Raw genomic sequence first — 242 nt, 5'->3', positions numbered from 1 at the left:
TTGTATCCGCAATGGAACTGCTTAATGTATATGTAACCGAGTTTAAGACCTCAAAGCCAAATACGGCAAATGGTCTTGTAGTGTGTAATTAACCAACACTTGTTCATCTGTTATGATGGTGATATAAAATTCAATTTCATACCGTTGTGAAAGAAAAAAACTAAAGCTTAAATATTTTGCATTCTTTTCTTATACTTTTTATGTATTTTTTATGTCTTATATGTATCTAATATATTGTGTTG

This window comes from Mizuhopecten yessoensis, unplaced genomic scaffold, assembly GCF_002113885.1.
Source record: "Mizuhopecten yessoensis strain PY_sf001 unplaced genomic scaffold, ASM211388v2 scaffold7069, whole genome shotgun sequence".
Lineage (NCBI taxonomy): Eukaryota > Metazoa > Mollusca > Bivalvia > Pectinida > Pectinidae > Mizuhopecten > Mizuhopecten yessoensis.
Note: the sequence above shows the minus strand (reverse complement) of the source record.